At 34.1% G+C, this 19061-nt stretch overlaps 1 pseudogene; it reads left to right on the forward strand.

The window, feature by feature from the left end:
- The first annotated feature begins 456 nt into the window (after nt 1–456).
- The window catches only part of LOC149537609 (uncharacterized), a 28842-nt pseudogene continuing 10237 nt past the window's right edge, over nt 457–19061 (forward strand).

The raw sequence follows: 19061 nt of genomic DNA on the forward strand, positions 1-19061 counted from the left end.
AGATGAAGTATCTATAATAATTATTGGATTACTAGAGAAGAAGGTTGAAAAGGATGTTGAACCTTTTGGAAAATATGAGGTTGCAAAGTCCAAAATTAAAATTCAGTTGAAAACTACCAAAATGAATAAAAAGAGGAAGATGATGATTTAAAAATTGGAAAAGACACAAGATGAAGAACTTGAACAAGAAATGATTTTACAGATCACACAAGGAAAATAAGAAGATAGGCCTGGTAGTGAAGATGATGATAAGGAAGGAAGTGAAGAGGAGGAGAATGCTAATATAGAAAAGAAAAGTGAAGATATAGTCATGCTCCTAGTCAAACAAGACCAAGAACAAGGGAAGTTACCACTACAGCTAAGACCCAACCACAAAAAAAGGGAGTAACAAGGATTTTTAAACTAGGTGAAGGTTTTAGTTCTATAAAGAGAAAGCCTATTATAACCAAAGAAAAGATGAGTAAACAAGGGAAGAAACCAAGAAGAAGGCACGTAGTTGAAAATGAAGAAGACGATGATGACAAGAATGAGTCTAATGATGTTAGTCATTATAAAGTTGTTGTGCAAAAGCCTCCTAAAAGCATTGACGAGGTATGTGAAAACATAAGAAATAGTGTTTGATTATGAGGTATTCAATTTATTAAGTATGAGAAGTTAAATAAAGCTAATAAAGTTAAGGTAGAAGAAGCCCTAATTGAAATGATGGAAAACTTCAAGACCACACAATTATATAGAGGAAATAATGTCCCAAATGAATTGTATAAAAAATTTGATGCAAAGTGGCAATATGCCATAATGACAGAAAGGCAACTTAGGGAAGCTACATTAGCTCAAATCAAGCCTGAATTTATAAAGAAACAAATCACACAATTTATGGTCAAGTATAGAAATATATTTGTACCTAAATCAAGGGTATTATTAGTTTTGAAGAATAAAATTGAAGAAATTGTCTAGAAAAGTAAGTTAGTATGGAATAGGATTTTTGGATTGATACATGAAGAGGACAAGAAAGATGAAGCTAAGGAGAATGGACCTGAACAAGTTGAGCTAGATAATCACAAGGATTCCTATGATGAGGCTGAGGATCTAGAGGAGGCCATATGAAGAAAGGTTCAAGAAAGTAAATAATAGGAAACTATCAAAATTGAAGATGAACCTGTAGAAAATCCAAAGAATGAGGATGTATTGGTTGAGGGAGAACTAAAGGATGAGAGCCTTGTTCAAATGCCTACCACAAAGTTATTACTCAATCCAAATCTTGTGTTTAAATAAAATAATATCCAAAGAAAAATAAATAGGTATGTGCACAAATTTAAGACATAGCACCAGATACCTCTACACTTCCTACATTTTCATTGGAACAGAAGGATAGTCATGATAATTCACAAGGTGAAAATATTGATAAATAGGCTAAGCTAACCAATACTGTAGAAAATGAGCCACTTGAGCAAGAAAATAAATATGGGGTCACAAAGGGAATTGATAATGTAGAATAAGAGAAAGGAGAGAATATCTCTAAAGATCAAGCATATTAGTCTACTTTAGTTACTAATACAATAGGCTCAAGACCTCATCCAGAGGGAGAAAAAGAGGATGGTAAACAAAGTTCCACAGGTGAACTTCAAATTACTATGAAAGATCAATCAGGTGTATCAACACCATATCCAATTCAAGAGGGAACAACAAAGAAGAAGAAAATAGGAGAAGAGGTGAAGAAAGGTGATGTGACCCAAGAGTCACACAAGTTGAATTTGGTAGTTTAGACCCATGGTATGCAAATGGTTGTGTCAAGCTCAAGAACACTAGATTCTAAGGATAAGAAGTTGAAGAAGAAGCATAGTTACCCACCCAAGGTCATGAAAGGTAATCTAGTTACCTTCGAAGAAGACATTTTCATACCTGACTGGGATAAATCTAATTTGAGTGAAGAGAAAATGAAAATATTGAGTGAATTATATACTAGAAAGGCTAAGAAAGTAGATCTTAGAAGTGAGCACCAACAAAAGAAAGCTTTGTTAGATATTGATGTAGGGAGGGATGAGATAGAAAGGGCCAAAGGAAAACCCAACTATTCCAAACCACCTACGAGAGTAATCATAGTGGAAAAAAACACAATAACAACAAACCTAAGAGATAGAGAAACAAATTCTTTCATAGATTCATCAAAATAGTAGATACATGCCCATTTGTAAGGCCTTTTGGGTTATGACCAACATTACAATTCATATTCAATCCACAATGATCAAACTTCATAATTCATCTTTGCTTCTTCTCTTCCTATACTACATCCTCCTTCCTTGCTAAAACTCTACTCAAGACTCCTTTAAATACATGCATGACTAGAAGTCATCCTATTGAAAATACCAACTGATTAAAACATTAAATTAAATGCTAAAACAAGCCACAAGTTGGCTTTCAACAATTAGCTTTCACAAAATTAAATGTAAAGGTTAGCTCCAACTAGAAACCACACACAGACAACTCGATACATGAAGGACCAAACAAAATGCTACAACTCAGCAAACTTGGCAACCAAAGGAACTCAACAACCACTTCAAAAACTTAAAAACCAAAGAGAAATCAATAACCAAAGGAAATGAACAACCAAAGGAAATTAGAAACCACTATAAACTTGTAAACCAAAGAGAACTTGGTAACCAAAGGAGTTCAACAACTACTTTGACTTGGAAACCAAAGGATAACTTGACAACAACTATGAACTCAACAAACACAGAGAACTTGAGAATGCAAGATATTTCAACTTGGAAGCATTTAAGAAACTCAAAAAACATGCATGATAGAAATGCAACCTAGGATGCTCCTGCATCAGACAATCATGGTTGAAAGAAATGATTCTCTTGAATTATTGAGATGTCACAACTTGAGCTGAATCCAACTCAAATTGGGAAATATGTGTTGCATCTTCAACTGGTCTATTTTTCCACTTTACTGAATACTCATAGTAATATTTTCCTCTTGTGCTCTTACCAAATTGTTGGTCTAGTATCTATTCAACCTCTTCAATCTACTTCTTAGGATAATTATCTAACACAACAACTTCATCATCTAAATCATGATATTTATACAAATAAAAAATATTGAATATAGGAGATATATCCATGTCATTAGGTAACTCAACTTCATAAGCATTTCCATTGTCAAACTGCTTCAAGATTTTACAAGGTCCAATATTATTCATCTTCAACTTACTATATGTTCCAAAAAGAAATCTCCCTATCTTCAAATTAATCATCACCTCATAACCAACCTCAAAAATATGATGTCTTGTAGACTTATCAGCATTCTCCTTATACTTTAGATTACTTTTTTCCAATCTTGACTTTACTTCCTCATGTAAAGACTTCATAAAATCAACAAACTCTTCTCCTACATCACTTCTCTTCTCTTCGCTAGAAACATCCCTTAACTCTAATATCCCTTTAGGTTGTATTCCAATGACAATCTCAAAAGATGTTTTCCTTGTAGTTCTATTCACATTACTATTATATGAAAACTCATCTTGTACTAATACCATCTCCGAATTATGTGGTTTGTCTCCAACTAGAAACATCTCAACAAATTTCCCCAAGCTTTTATTAATAACCTCTATCTGTGGATGGAATGTAGAACTAAAATTTAGCTCATTATTCATTTTCTTCCACAAAGTCTTCCAAAAATAACCAACGAACTTACTATCTCTAGCAGAAATAATACTCTTTGGTAATCCATGTAATCTAACAATCTCTTTAAAAAAAATCTTAGAAACATTCTCAATATCTGATGTCTTCTTACAAGGTATGAAATGAACCATCCTGGAAACTCTATCCACAATAAGAAATATAAAATCATACCCCTTCACTATTTTATGCAATCTAAGAACAAAATCCATACTGACGTCACTCGAAGGTTTCTCAGGAAGAGAAATAGGTGTATACAATCCACTATTTTGACTTACACATTCTACAACTTGACAAACTCCACAACTCTTTACAGACTTCTGAATGACCTTGTATATTTGAGGCCAATAATACTTCTCTTTCAACAAACTTGGTGTCTTATCAATTCCAAAATGTCCAACCAATCCAACACTATGCTTTTCCTTAGTCAAATTCAGTCTCATAGAACTCTTAGGTATATACAACTGAATACCCTTAAACAAAATACCTTCTTGTATTAAATATTCACCAAACTTACTTGGTTGTTCTATCAAACTAGGTGCTTTACACTCTCTCCACATCTCAAAAAAATTAGGATCAGTATCATACAATTCGTTCATCCCATCAAATCCAAGAACTTCAATCTTCATCTCAATTAGCAAAGAAGGTCTTCTACTCAATGCATTAGAAACTCAATTAGTGACTCCTCTCTTATGCTTAATCATAAATGTGAAACTCTACAAGTACTCAACCCACTTCATATGTCTTTGATTCAACTTATGTTGACTCCCTAAGTACTATAAATCTTTATGATCAATACACAACACAAACTCCTTAGGAATCAAATAATGTCACCACTTCTTCAAGGCTTAAACAATAGCATAAAACTCTTGATCATGTATAAAATACTTCTTTTTAGCATCATTCAAGTTTTCACTAAAGAAAGCAATAGGTGTACCTTCTTTGCTTAATACAAATCCTATTGTACTACCACTTGCATCACGTTCAACTTGAAATACCTTATTGAAATCAGGTAATTCTAATATAGGTAACTCAAGAGCCTTTTGTTTCAAAGTCTCAAAATTGTTATCAGCTCCATGTGTCCACTTTAATTCTTTTTTATCTCCTCTCATTGTCTCAGTCATAGCAATGCAAACATAATTGAAATTACTTATAAAAGTCTTGTAAAAACTAGCCAAACCCTAAAATGATCTTACCTCACCCACATTCTTAGGTGTAGGCCATTCAAAATTTCTTTAACCTTCTCAAGATCCATCTTCAAACCATTAACTGAAATAAGAAATCCCAAATACACAATCTCCTCTTGCATAAAAGAACACTTCTGCAGATTAATCATCATCTCCTCTTTTAATCTCTATAATACTTGTCTAACATGATCAAGAAATTCTTCCTTAGTCTTACTAAATATCATTTAATATCATCCAAATAAACAATCAAAAACTTACCCAAGAATCTCTTCAAAACTTCATTCATCAACCTCATGAAAGTAGTAGGTGCATTAGTTAAACCAAAAGGCATAACCAACTATTCATCCAAACCATATTTTGTCTTAAAGAAGTCTTCCATTCATCAGCTTCTTTGATTATGATCTGATGATAACCACTCTTCAAATCAATCTTGGTAAAATAGTTTTCTCTACTCAAATAATCCATTATGTCATCCATCCTCGACATATGAAACCTCTATTTCACTGTGATCTTGTTAATAGCTTTGGAATTGGTACACATTCTCCATTCTCCATTCTTCATAAGTACTAATAGGGCAAGTGCAACACATGGACTCAAAATTTCTCTAATCAAACCTTTTTGCAATAGCTCATGCACTTATCTATTAAGCTCTTCATTTTCAGTAGGTGTCAATCTATATTTTTCTTTATTTGGAAAACTATCTCTAGGAATTAGATCCATGCATTGACTTATAATTCTCATTAGAGGTAAACCATCAAGTATATCCTTTGCAACAATATCTTTATACTCATTTAGCAATTTTGTAATTTCCACTTCAATTCAGTTAGTACTAGTAGCCATTAGCTTCTATTGCTTGGTCACTATTGATTAGCACTTAGTTAACACTAGTTTCTAACACTCAGATGCTACTAGAACAACTAGGTCCCCTTTAAATTATGGCAAAACAGATTTGAGTCTTGTTCATTTCCTTTTCAAATTGCTTTTCATTAACCATTCAAATTTTCACAGTAATACAATTAACCTCATCTAGACTTTCAATCAAAGGCAGCAATATTTTTTTTTCCCATTCACCTAAAGTGTATATTGGGGTAAAAGCACAAAACTATGTCACATTTTATAAAGAAATGAGATATAAAATGTGACAATTCAATATTAATGACAAAAAAGTTGTATGTGTTTAGAATTTGGAGATGATGTAAACTAATGAAATGTGTAGAATTGGATGAATTTTATGCCTATAATTTTAATAATTTTTTTGAATAATAATTTATTTATTTTCTTTTATTTTGAAGCCCCTTTTCTAACTATAAAAAATATAGAGTGTACTTCCCATAAACAAGTATATGCAAGTCATCTTTTTTTGTTCTGATTTGAAAATATCTTATAGATGACATGTATAGCTAGGGAAAAAAAAAAGAAATAATTATTTTTTATGTATATTTTCTTTATTATAAGTACTCAAGCTTGACCTTATTAGAATTCAACAATTTTTTCCTCCTTTTAAAACTTCCCTATAAAATCTACATGTCTTCTAGAAAAAAAACTACATATTCATGAAGAGGACTCTCTCTTCTAGAGATAAATATATTTTAAATTTTTTTTTGAAGGAGCATCTTCTAAAAATTTGAAATATCAACTTATAATATTTTGAAATTACAACATATTATAACTAATCAAAGCACACAAAAATTTATATAATGATGATATTGAATCTGAGATATATAAATGGGTATTTTTAGTTTTTGTAAAAAATTGACTTTTGATAGAGAAATGAGATTTGACTAAATAGGTTTTGGTATCCCAAATGGTGACACATATATTTTCTCTTAGCCATTGATTCAATCTTCCATCATGTATAACATATCTATCATATTGCGAAGGTCTACAAAAAAAAATGGCAACAATCCATAGGCATAATATCACACAAAACTTCATCAAAATAGTGTTCAATCTTGAACTTCACAATGCATTGTTCACTTACCCATATCATATGCTCATCTTTAATACATGAAAAATGATAAGGATTAGGATGATCTAGCCTCTACAACTGCAATTTTGTAACCAATTTTTTTGATGCCAAATTTGTAGAACTTCCACTTTCAATTATCACCTTGCGATATTTTCTAGTTATCTTACATCCGGTCTTGAAAAGACTTCTCCTTACGATAGGTTCCTCATCACTTCCCTTATTACATAAGGCTCTTCTCACCATCATATTTTCTCCAACCTCAAGTCCACTTGGGGAACTCTTAGTGTTTCCTTGAATCACAAAATTTATGTTACCTTGCCCACTTTCAAAGGATTTACACTCAAAAGATCAATGCCCTTCTTTAAAACATCTAAAACAATTACCATGAAAACCACCTCTAGAATAGGAATTATGTATTCCTTGATTAGAACTAGTTCCTCCTCAATAGAATTCACCACCTTTCCACTTGGTGTTTCCTTTATCATCATTCTTCCATTTAGATTCTCCCTTATCTTGTACAAAACTATCAAATACACCACCTTTTCCATAAGATCTAACTCTGGCTCTCTAGAATCTACCACCTCTACCTCTTTGCTTTTGTACATGTTTCTTTGTCAACATCTCCTCAACTTTTAAGGAATATTGATATGCTTCCTCAACAGTTTCCAATTTCAAAAAAATTATCTCATCTTGAATTCTAGATCTTAATCCATTTAGATACCTTACGATTTCTCAACATTATCATCCACATGTCCAGATCCGATGTCCAATCTATAGAATTACTTAGTATATTCCTTCACATTCATGTCTCCTTGTCTAAAATTTTTCATTTTTCTCAACAAGATAACTTGGGAATCAGGAAGGAACTTGTTCTTTACTTTGTTCACCATCTTTGGCCAAGTCACGATCTTCTCCATTCCTCTCCTTTGTATATCAATTTATGAATGTTCCCACCATAGTGACACAAGACATTTCAACCTAGTAACCAAAATCTTCACCTTCCTATTATTAGGAGTGTTTTCATAGTCAAAGAAATTCTCCATTTCAGAGGTCCAAATTCAACACAATATTGGTTTCCAATTTTCCATCATAGGGAACAAATTCTACTATGAGCTTTAAATTTTTGCTAGATAACACTCTTAACAACCTTGCCTCATCTTGATCTTCTTCAAGTTCTTGATTAGGGTTTGATGCTGCTGCTTCATCATCACTCACATCATCAAGATGCACTCCACTTTTGTGGGCTGTCTCTACAACATCTAATCTGGCTATACTTCTTTCTAATGTATCCAATATAACATTGTGAACATTTGCTCTACCTCAAACCATCTTTATAATCATGTTCCTATAAGATCATAACCTTCTACAATTTATAGGTTAAATCCATAGATGTACAACCCTACAACCAGATTCACTTAGGGTTCTACATGATCCAATTTCCATAAGGATGAACCTCTACTCTAATACCACCTAACATAGGGAAGGATGAGATAAAAAGATCTAACGATACACCCAGCTATTCCAAACCTCTTGTGAGAGTAAACATGGCAAAAAACAACACAATAACAACAAAAACAAGACATAGAGGAACAAATGATTTTAGATATTCATCAAAATAGTAGATACATGCCCATCTGTAAGGCCTTTTAGGTTATGGCCGACATTACAATTCATATTTGATCCACAATGATCAAAATTCATAATTCAACTTTGCTTTTTCTCTTCCTACACTACATCCTCCTTCTTCCTTGCTAAAACTCTACTCAAGACTATGTTAAAAACATGCATGGCCACAAGTCACCCTATTACAAATACCAACTAATTAAACCCTTACATTAAATACTAAAACAAACCACAAGTCGGCTCTCAATAATTACCTATCAAAAAATTGAATGCAAAGGTCAGCTCCAACTAGAAAGCACACACATACAACTTGACACACGAAGGACCAAACAAAATGCTGCAACTTAGTGAACTTGGAAATCAAAGGAACTCAAAAACCAAAGGTACTCAACAACCAAAGAGACTTGGAAACCAAAGGAACTCAAAAACCACTCCAAACTCGACAACCAAAGAGAACTTTGTAACCAAAGGAACTTGGCAACCAAAGGAACTCGGTAACCACTCCAAACTTGGACACCAAAGAGAAATTGGTAACCAAAGGACTCGACAACCACTTTGACTTGGAAACCAAAGGATAACTTGAAGCAACTCCAAACTTGACAAACATAGAGAGCTCGACAAAGCATAAAATTGCAACTCAATAGAAACTAAGAAACTTAGAAAACATGCAGGATATAAATGGGATGCTCCTATATTAGATATCAATGAAATTTTATGGAAAGAGTTGAAAGAAAATTTGGCAATAATGCCATGGAGAAAGTGTCAGCTAAGATAGCTATAAAGATGGTTGAACTTTCAAACTAAGATAATGATCCTAAAAAGTTGATGTCTAATATTAATTCATTATCTAGGAAGCTATGTCATGTTCCAAAATTTAAAGAAGAGATAAGAGATCAAATGGACTTGAAATAGATGTTGATTTATAGAGGAGTGTAATTACATTGGCCTTGGATGTAGGTTCAAGTTCAATTCATTTTCCATGTTAAGATTTATGTAGGGGAAGCAATCTGAACTCATGAGAGAATATAGTAAAATAAGAGCTGAGTTATTGACTATTCAAACTTTGTTGACTCCACATTTGACAGACATGTAAAAGCATCTTAATATTTCTAAATATCTAATTGAAGGTAATCAGAAACTCTCTATAGATAATAACATGATAAATCTTGCACCTACATTAGAGATTAAGAGATAATTTCTTGATGGACTAAAGACCAATTGGGACAACACCATGGCAATGATTTTAAGATCCCATAAATCATTTTTGGAGAAGTACAGTATACTTCCTAGCCCGTAGTTTCAAATAAGAACAATCATAGAAAAAACAAGGGGGAATGAATGAATAAGGTATGATCAAAGCTATTTCCAAACATAGCTGATATAATTTTTTTTGTAATTTTATGTATACTAGTTCTAGAATCATTAGGATCTAGTCTAATACTTGGAGGTGTGTATAATAAAAGGTTTTGAAAAAGTTTTTGAAAATTGTAAGCACAAAATTTCATGTGTCAACTAATTATCTTTATGGAGTATATACTAAGGGGGTGTACATATGTTTTAGTTTTTATATGTATAGTTTGATCATAATAGAATTTTTTTTCCACTACTATCAAAGGTGGAGATTTTTGATCCTCAAGACAATCGTGATATTTTCAATTAGTGCCAAAAGCTTAGTCTTTAATTAGGCAAGGTTGATTAGTCATCACTACGACCAAGTCATCCTCTAGATGTTGAGCAATGTGTTGGAATTCTTTAGAATAACAGAGAGGGGGGTAGATCAGTTATCCAAGGTCCAGATGTACAAATAAAACTTTTCACAACTTAGTGAACCCATATCCATAAAACATTTTTATCATGCATGCATCCATTAGATTATGCAATCACTTAAACTTGTAGGTTACTGTCAAATCAATTTGTAAAAATGTAAACATGAAACATAATAGATTCAATAACACATTTTACACAATGATTTAAGATGGAAACCTAATTTGGGAAAAACCACTAGTAACATGCTACTGATTCTCACTCTTCTAAAGCGATGCCCTAAGAAAGGCCAACCCTATTAAAGGTTACAATGCACATTGTTAAATGTGACCCGGTTAAAGGATTTCAATCACCATGTTAGGAGTGATCCTTTTTAGAGGACTTTAGATCATTCACTTGGAATGTCACCCAATTAAAGGATTTATAACTTACTGTTATGTCAATCTTAATCCAAAAAATTTACCCTAGACTGATATAGTGATTAGAGAGTAATAGTAAGGCTTTGATCTGATAACAACTTACAACACACTTGCAAATTATAGATCTCTATTTTAATCCTCCATTATGCTTGGCTTTCATACAGTACAACTCTAATAGCTTATTCACCCTTCAAGCATCCATACCCTTAAGCCTTCTTTCTTTTCTTGCCAATGCAATCTCTTCTCTTAGGTCATTAAATGGTGCAATACACTAGAATCCTTGTCTTCCTTAGGTTCTCACACATGACAACTGTTTCTTCTGACCATCCATTTCTATAAATATAGAATTAAGATATTTTGTCATTCAACCTCCATCATCCATTTTAGGGTTAGGTTAGATTAGGTAGGATTCTATGAATCTACCCCTCATTTGATTTCATTCCCTTCTGGAAACTTCTCCTTCAATCCTCTTTGAATTCGCCTCAAAATAGTTCATCATGAATTCTATGCCACTAGCTAATCAACTTTATCTTCCACATGGTTCACATAATCCAAGAAATCAAATTTATCAACTTAGATTCATCAAATTCTTGATCTTTCTCATAATTTTGACACTTGGCATTAATTGGCTTCTAATGCTTGACACATACTGCACTGCTCAACATCTACTATTAAAACACTTAGCATGAACTAAAGTTTACTAGTGCTTAGCATCAACTAAACTTTAGTTGGCTTACATTTTTTTACTCAACTTACATTGAAATTGACTTTTCTTGGCTCGAACTAGTTTTTTACTTGGCTTGCACTAACTTTTCTTAGCACCTACTGTCCACTTAGCCAAGCTTGGAAAACAAACTTTGTTTATCTTGTTCTTCTAAACTTACTCAGTGTAACCAACCTTTGCAACCTTAAGTAGATTATCTATGAATTATAATATCACTATCTTAACTAATTTTTTTACTCCTTTTTACATCATAACTCAACCTTTCCTCTAGGTCCTATTGTTATCTCATTTGATCAAATCCTCTTCATCAATCAAACAAATGATAGTTATCTTGAAGTGGGGGTTGAGGACATCACACTTCTCAAGGAAGCAACATTAGTGAAGACATTGAACAAAGGTGAGTTGATTTTCCATGACATCATTTGAGAAAAAGGGCAGAGTTTGTCTCAGTCCAGTAGAATAATGAATATGTAGTCCTAGCTTGAAGTTAGGCATGAGGATCAAGTATGCATTTTCATTGGTATAGATTGCTACAAGATTAAAATTATTTTCTACATATCTCTTTAGTTGATTCATTGGAATGTATTTTCCCTTTGCAGAAGCTCAAGCAAATTAAGGGAGTTTGGCTAGGCAAGGAGGAATCTAAATCTTGTAATGAAGTTGATGAGAAGCAACTATATTCACTGAAAAATTCATTGAGAGTCCTAGGTTCAGAAAGCTAGATAAAAGTGTTAGTATCAAGCCAAACATCATCTAAGTTTATGAAACTTATATTTCTCAGATTGGGCAAGGGCATTTTGGCATTATGACCAACGAGCTTAGAGTCGCTTGAGTGATTGGCTGTGTTCCATGGCCCTATCTTTAAACATGGTGTGATATTATATCAGATAAGTACTCCCTACTTTTTTCTCTTTTTTATTTATATCTTTATTATGGGAGAAATTCCTTATAGTCAAATCACAACATGGAATCTGAATGTAGCTATTGAAGAAGTTGCGAGTCATGAGAGCCACTACATAGTCTCAATGTGAGGAATCAAAGCCCACCAAAATTATCCAAAACTCTTCCTTAGAAGAGCTAGATTTAAAAGAATTGAAGAGTCTCTAGAAGTTACTAGAAAAGCTTGATCACTTAAGATCTACATAAGATCTACCTTTTCCTCTCTAGAATCTATCACCTCTACCTCTTTGCTTTTGTTCATGCTTCTTTGTTAATATCTCATCTTTCAAGGAATATTGATACGCTTCCTCCACACTTTCCAATTTCACAAAAATGATCTCATTGTCAATTCTAAATCTTAATCCATTTAGATACCTTGTGATTTTCTCAACATCATCATCCACATGTCCAAATCTAATGTCCAATCTATAGAATTCCTTAGTATGTTCCTTCATTCATGTCTCTTTGTCTCAAATTTTGCATCTTTCTCAACAAGATAACTTGGTAATCAACAAGAAGGAACTTGTTCTTTACTTTGTTCACCATCTTCATCCAAGTCATGATCTTCTCCTTTCCTCTCCGTTGTCTATCAATTTTTGAGAGCTCCCACCACAGTGAGGCAAGACATTTAAACCTAGTAACCACAATCGTCATCTTCCTATTATTAGGAGCATTTTCATAGTCAAAGAAATTCTTCATTTTAGAGATCCAAATCCAACACAACATTGGTATCCAATTTTCCATCATAAGGAACAAATTATATTGTAGGCTTTGAATTTTTTCTAGATAACACTCTCAAAAACCTTGCCTCATCTTGATCTTCTTTAGGTTTTGGATTAGGGTTTGGTGCTTTAGCTTCATCATCACTCACATCATCAAGATGCACTCCACTTCTCTTAGATGTTTGTATAACATCTATTCTAGCTATAATTTTTCTTAATGTATCCAATACAACATTGTCAACATTTCCTCTACCTCAAACCATATTTATAATCATGTTCCTACCAGATCATAACCCTCTACAAGTTATAGGTTAAATTCATAGATCTACAACCCTACAACTAGATTCACTTAGGGTTCTACATGATCCAATTAGCACAAGGATGAACCTCTACTTTGATACCACCTGACATAGGAAGGAATAAGATAAAAAGTTCCAATGATACACCCTACTATTCCAAACCACCTATGAGAGTAAACATAGTGAAAAAAAAAACAAAAAACACAAGAGATAGAGAAATAAATGCTTTCATAGATTCATCAAAATAGTATATACATGCCTAGTTGCAAGGCCTTTTAGGTTATGACCAACATTTCAATTCATATTCGATCCACAATGATTAAAACTTCATAATTCAACTTTGCTTTTTCTCTTCCTACACTACATCCTCCTTCTTCCTTGCTAAAACTCTACTAAGACTCCTTTAAATATATGCACAACAATAATTTGGCCTATTGCAAATACAAACTAATTAAACCCTTACATTAAATGCTAAGACAAACCACAAGTTGGCTCTCAATAATTACCTATCACAAAATCAAATGCAAAGATCAGCTCTAACTAGAAACCACACACATACAACTTGACACACAAAGGAAAAAACAAAATGCTACAACTTAGTAAACTTGGCAACCAAAGGAACTTGGAAACCAAAGGAACTCGAAAACCACTCTGAGCTTGGCAACCAAAGAGAGCTTGGTAACCAAAGGAACTTGGTAACCACTCTAAACTTGGACACTAAAGAGAAATTGGTAACCAAAGGAGCTTGACAACCACTTTGACTCAACAACCAAAGGATAACTTGGCAGCAACTCTAAACTCGACAAACATAGAGAACTTGACAAAGCATAACATTGCAACTTGATAGCAACTAGAAACTTATAAAATATGTAGGATATAAATGTAACCCAAGATGCTCCTACATTAGATATCAATGATATTTTCCTTGACACTGTAGTTATTAATGATTAAATGAGCAAGACCCCATTCTTGAACAACTAGTGAAAATTGTTGATATGATCAATAAGCCTAGCATTGACATTCAACAAAAGTTGATGGAAAGAGTTGAAAGAAAATTTGACAATAATGTCATGGAGAAAGTGTTAGCTGAATACACTAGTACAAAAATAACAATATATTACTAAATAAACTACTAAAAATTGTAGATATGTGACTAATTTTGATCATGTGACCAATGGTAGTTTATTGCTAGACATTTATCTCCTAACCAAATTTATGACAAAGTTATTTTAATCATGAATTAGGTCATTGATTTAGTCATTTATTGTTGTTACTGTATATGAGCAATGTTAGTATGCTAATAGAAACCAAATTTAAATAAAGCTTCTACAAACTAAACAAAATTCATAAACTTCAAGATAGACTAAGATGAGCTCTCAATTGAGAATATGAGCCATTACTGGACTCTCTCAATAAGAAGCTCTCTTGTTGAGTAGCTTTATCTAAATGGATAGGATGTATGCTCGATAAGCTTCCAAAGGCTTCAATGGATGATTGTAGATTTTTGGTGTGGATAGATGGCTTTAGTATGGATTTGGCTCTCAAAATAGCATTATAACTTTACTTCATGGATTGTGTTATTTTGCAAAGGGGAAGGATCCAATTTATAGGCAAGAGGCTTGAGGGATTGAGGGCTAAGATGCAAGGATAGGAAAAAGCTTATGGAGGGCTCAGATTGCATGAGAGGAGAGCATATGGATTGTGCTTCCTTATAGCCAATCAAGGAGTGACACATGTCACATGGTGAGAGGATGGAGGAAAGGGGAAGGATGAGTCAACAAAGGAGGCTCAAGGGATAAAATCTTCATAAAGACCCTCATAATGACTTGTAAGAGCAATAAAAGGGCTTGTAAGAGTCATTTATGACCTAGTGGACTTCATAAAGTTTTATGGTTGAGATATTTTGAGGGTGATGAGAGAAATTTTGACTTGGACTTGATTAGGAAGGTTTTAAGCTTGTTTAGGCTTTTGCAAATGATTAGAGGATGGATTAGGATGGTTTAGGATTAGCTTAGGGATAGGCAAGTGGATGGCATTTAATGAGGGTGGGTGAAGGAGGAGATATTTGTTAACTTTGGCTTGGGTTAGTAAGTTTTAACCCATGTTTAGAGAATGTGACAAGGTTAGGAGGGGATTAGGATTAGGGTTAAAGACATCTTCTAGAAGAGTCTAGGCTTTGGATGAGGATAAAGACTTTCTAGAATAGTCTAGAATTTCCTAGGATGAGGATGAAGACTTTCTAGAAGAGTCTAGAACTTCTTAGGATGAGGATAAATTAGATTTTAGGAAATAAATAAAGTTTTATTTATTTCAAGGGTTTGGGTTGAGGAGATATTTATTAAAACTTTTTTAATAAACATGAGGATTAATATTTAATCTTAATTAAATATTTTGAGTTGGGATTAGGGGTAGGAAATGATGGGATTAGCCTTTAATCAAAATTAAAGGAGGATTAGAAGATTTTGGAAGATGTTAGTGGTCATAAAGAAATTGGCCAAGTTTTGGGCAAAAAATAAATTTTTTATTTATTTTAGGATTTTTGGTCAATTTATTAATTAAATAATTAATAAATAAGGAAATAATGTTTAAATAAGATTTAAACATTTTTGGGAGGGATTCCTTAATTAAATATTTTTAATTAAGATAAAGGGATTTAATGGCATAAAAATAAATAAATAAATTAATTAAATAATTAATTAATAAATGATGATGTCATTAGAGATTTTTTTCAGAAAATAAAAATATTATTTTCTAAAGGATTTTTGGTCAATTTATTAATTAAATAATTAATAAATAAAGAAATAATGTTTAAATAAGATTTAAACATTTTTGGGAGGGATTCCTTAATTAAATATTTTTAATTAAGATAAAGGGATTTAATGGCATAAAAATTAATTAATTAATTAAATAATTAATTAATTAATAAATGATGATGTCATCAGGACTTTTTCAGAAAATAAAAATTCTTTATTTTCTAAAGGATTTTTAGGTGTCTACATTTTGCCCCTCTTTGATGTGATGCCGCAAGTGGCATGGCATCAAAGATAAGAAAATAAGATGCCCAAGGCTAGAGCAGAAGAGGAGAGAATGGACTATGAGATGCCCCCTCAAGAAGGCGGTGGGGAGAGAAAGCGAGGCTCGACGACTTCTTGAAAAGTACAAGAATCCGAGATGAGCAAGAAGACTCAGATTTGCTTAAGAGAAGAGGTTTGGTTAGCTCAAACTCTCACTACAGGAGAATGATAAAGGGAGAATCAGAGGCACAAGAGGAAGCAAGCTTAAGATCTCAGGGATTGCAGAGGATGAAGGAGCAAAGTGCTATAAAAAGGAATCCAGGATAGGGAGGTGGATGAGGGGATTATAAAGCTGATCCAACAGGATTTCAAAGAGTCAGATTAGTGGAAGATGGGTTTTGGAGATCCCTAGGACTAGGATTGTGGATCTTGAAAGATGAGGCTTGGTGGGTTGATTTGGATTGGTGGATCCCTAAGACTAGGATTGTGGATCCCTAAAGCTAAAGGTGAGGAGTGATTCAAAGAGATACTGATGCATAAGCTGGGGTAGGAGAGACGGATGCTGGATATGGATGGGGGATAATGGAGATGAAGGAAAACCATTGAAGCTTTTTGAGCGGGGGGATACTTCAAAGAGAAGTACCACCATGTAGTTGAGCACTAGATTTGCTATAGGACTATTGGTTAATTGCCAAGGTTACCAAGAACATCAAGGCCTTTTCACCAACTGTCCAGAGGATTGACAAACTACCTCAAAACAAACACGCAAGGATTGCCCCAACATCACACATGAATCCCAGAGGAAGCAGCGTGGAAACGACATTGGAGAACCCACAAGCAGAAAAGAAAAACAAATGAAAGACCTGATCAAGACCTTACGCTCTAATTGCCCCATTCGCAGCATACCATGATATGGAAGATCGTGGCAACCTTGAGGAGGGAACAAGGAGATTTCTTGGAAAAGATACTTCAAGACCCAAAAGGGAAGATCCCAAATCAAAAGAAAGTGAAAATTCAAAAGAGAACCGTTTGCCAATGAGATGGGTAGGACGAGGTACTAACGGACCAAGATCAGACATGAGGAAAGCTATATCCTGCAAGGACCTATCGGAGAGCACCGAAGCTGGTGGATTTGGATGAGTGATGCGTCTGGCAAGCTGAACTAAGAAAGATAACACTTTGGTGACAGGACATCTAGCTAAAGGATACGTTGGAATAGCTAACCAAGATGTGTGATGGGTGCAAGATGCTGATCAAGGAGGAACTGACACAAAAGCTGGATAGATACAATGGTACTAAGCTAAAGAGGATGTACAAGCTGACGAACCAAGATATTTACAAGCGGGCTAATCAAGATATGGTACAAGCTAACAGACTAATGATATGTATGATACAGATGGATAAAAGCTTAGGATGAGAGGATAGCAGGATGGTTCGATGTTGTGCAAGATGCGAAAGCTAAGGGTGGGGTGATAGCGAAAGATATGGATTTGGCAGGATGCATCTAATGATGATGAGAGATTTTGTGACCAAGGATAGCTAGAGGAGCAAGATGAGATGGCTGGATAGGATGGTAGATAGCTAGGATTATGATGGATATAAAGAGATGACATTGGGTTTGCATGAGGATAGCCTAGAGCTAGATACCAATGACAAGGGAGGATGGACAAGACAAGATCTCCAAGGAATATAGTGCCCCCAATCAGAAGATAAGATGCAGAAGGAGGTCTTATGATGGATGTGATAGGATTGAAGCTAGGATGGAAAAAGCTGAAGGGGCTAGGGAGATGGATGATAGTTGAGATGATTGGCTGAAGCTGCATAAGATTAGTGGATGGTGTGAGATGGAAGCTAGAGGATGGAGGATAGGTGGATAGATTGGAAGATGGAGTTGGATGTCAAGAGATGACCAAAAGCATGAGGGTGATAGGCTAAGCTGGGGATGGCGGGATTATGCATGATGCTTGTTTGCCAAGTTTTCATCATGGTACTTGTCCAAGGCACTTGAATTGCCAAGTTTTCACTAGTGGACGCTTTATTTTTCTTTTCTTTTTTGACTTTTTGACTTTGGACTTAGCTGGAATGATTTTGGCTTTCTTTAGCTATTTTGGCTTTTTTGGGATTTTTCACTGGCTGTTGCAATGTTCAATTTTGTTGCTAGCTGTTGGTATACCGGATGTGTGATTTATGAAATAGATCGGATTAGATGGGATTGATGGTAGGAGATGGAGGGATAAAAATGTTGGAAAGGAGCATGAGATGGGGATGCTTGCAAGAGCACCATTGGAACATGTTGGAACGGGTGTGAAAAGAGCATATGGGGGATAGATGGTAGATGCGGGCGTGATGGAGGATTTGTGGAAGCGTTCTTGGGGATATAGGCACCCAAGATGGAGTTAGGAGATGGGGGACATGAGTCACTAGATGGGGGATTAGCAATGGTGGATGCCATTATGCATTGGGTTTCAAATTTTTTCTTGGGGATCCACATGGTTTTGGATTTTCTTTTCATAGGCTTTTGCATTGTTTTGCATTCTTTGATTGGATTTTTCCTTTTTGGAGTATGTCTTTTAGAATAGACATATGATTGCCTAGGATGTGGATTTTTAGCTTTATGCATTTTGAAGTTGGCATTCACATTGCTGTGGTAAGCTTTGGGAAGATGGTTAGGAGAAGCTTTGTGAGATAGAGAGGATATGAAAGAGCATGTAGGGGGATGATGAT

This window comes from Cupressus sempervirens, chromosome 9 (assembly GCF_028749045.1).
Source record: "Cupressus sempervirens isolate cs-2001-9-10 chromosome 9, ASM2874904v1, whole genome shotgun sequence".
NCBI lineage: Eukaryota > Viridiplantae > Streptophyta > Pinopsida > Cupressales > Cupressaceae > Cupressus > Cupressus sempervirens.